Here is a 2,240-nt window from a genome sequence, read left to right as displayed (position 1 = left end):
GATTTATTTGCTATGCAATGAATAAATTTACTTAAAATGTGACTAAAGCATTGGTCTCAACATACCTGCATCGAATGTTTACACCTATGGTCGCCAATACAAGATGACATTTCCTGGTAATCTTTGCAGAAATAGAAATGTTATTTATGATTGAAATTCTTGGAATGAATCGCTCAGTTGGCATGGACTCGCATCAAACTAAATTTTAACAATCGACAACAGAATATGTTTATGTAAGTACCTAAGTATACGCAGTACGCACAGTAAATGTGCATTAGTTCTGGATCTAATTCACAAAATCAATCGATTTATTTGAAAATTTTGCGATGCAAAAGAATTGATGTGCTTGACGCATAATAAATGGCTGCCAAAGTGAAATGCATTAACCAAATGTAATATTGATTGCTAACCTGTTTGAAAAGTTATAAGTTGGTATTGGTATTGTATTGTGCTACGAAATCCAAAACGGTGTATTCCTTTGAGTTTTTGTTGTACACATCGACAGCATTGCTTGGGTTTGAAAGCTTTTTAGAGAATCATTGCCGATAACGTCGTCACCCTCATCATTATCATCGTCATCGTCATGGTCGATTGTCATTGTCCTTGATTGCGCTTTTACGATCATAAAGTAAGGTTTGATTTACACTGTGATAGACATTGTATCGGATTGTATAGCAGTGTTAATCCACAATAAGCGGTCATGTCAGAAGATAAACGAATAATAAGTTTTTGGTATCGAAGCATACCACATGGTCACAATATCTTTCTATCCTCTCTATACTGTTGCGCACACACACAAAATGTAATGTAAACACCAAACAAATCGTAAGCTTGAACCAAGTTATCATGTCATGTAGCCGAGAATACAAAACCAAAAACATGAATTCTATGTTGTACTCTGGAACACAATTCACGTTTTATGTTGTTATATAACGATGAACAGAAAATACATCAATATTCCAAACACCAAAACAACGACTTTCATTTTGTAATTGCCCGAATTGGTTTGTATTGAAAACTTATCGAAAGTAAATGGAAGCTTCTAGATACTTCCATTAAAACAGATTGTTTGGTTTGATTAGAAAAATGGGTTTCCAATTGGCGTTTGAATTGAAAAATATATAAAAGTGCGCGTTGATGAAACGTATGACATGTTTTTGGTCTAAAACATATTGAATTGAAACCAGAAAGCGATAGTATTTTTCAAATGAAACTCATGTGAGATTTTTATTATTAATTACACTCAATCACTTCAGTCGGTCTGTTTTCAAGAGCAAAACCATTGGTTGCGGCGATGTCAAATGGTATCTGATGAAATTGCAATTACCGCACCTGAATGAAAATGCATCTGTTCATCACGAGAAAATGATGTCAATAATTCAATACCATATTTTTGGAATCAATTATCAAATATCTGTGACAAACGCACTCTGGAGGTTGAAGCGTAAAAATAATTTGTGGTTAAAATACAAAAAAAAAACCGAATATGATTTGTATATTCTGTTACATTTCTGTCTGTTTTGGTTAAACAATAATATTGCCAAAATGACCACTTTAATTAACTTTATTCGTTTGTAATTTTCGGCTGTTGAATTCATTAAAAATCACGTGACCGTAATATTTGAATTCGATTACAGCAAATAGATAATTGTAAATATTTGCATTATTATCAATGCAATTTAAATGCGTAGCGAATTTGTTAGGGTATTCATTCAATTCTCGATTATTTCTTTTCATACAATCCCTGCGGTGACGAAATTTATCAAACAATTGTTACAAACTGTGTCAAGCCAATTAAAAGCCAATATATTTGTTATTATTTTAAAATTTTATCAAATGGTGTCATCATTAGATTCGGTTTTTTTTGGGTGCACACGGCACGCACGCAATTTATTTTATACGGGAAGCGGATATATTCTTTTGTTTTGGTTTTTGGTTTATGGAATGTGATTGAACAAAAGTTTCCAGTGCAAATGCATTTTGATTCAGTTTTTCGATGCGATTGTATATTACTTTTCCGCACACACCTAGTGTGTAAGGTAAAGTATTGGAATCGGTCGAAAAATTAACACCCATAAAAAATGTGTTTTCTGGGTGTTTTTGGGGCCAGGGAACACGAATCTAGCGTTTTTTCGATGTCCGAATGTATGTGCGTACCCTGTACCCTGTACCCTGTACCCTGTACCCTGTACCCTGTACCCTGTACGCAAAAATTTGTTAACACGATAACTTTCAAACAA

This window comes from Contarinia nasturtii, unplaced genomic scaffold (assembly GCF_009176525.2).
Source record: "Contarinia nasturtii isolate CC-2019 unplaced genomic scaffold, AAFC_CNas_1.1 Cnas_scaffold_2806, whole genome shotgun sequence".
In the NCBI taxonomy this organism is placed as follows: Eukaryota; Metazoa; Arthropoda; class Insecta; order Diptera; family Cecidomyiidae; genus Contarinia; species Contarinia nasturtii.
This window is presented reverse-complemented; position numbering follows the sequence as displayed.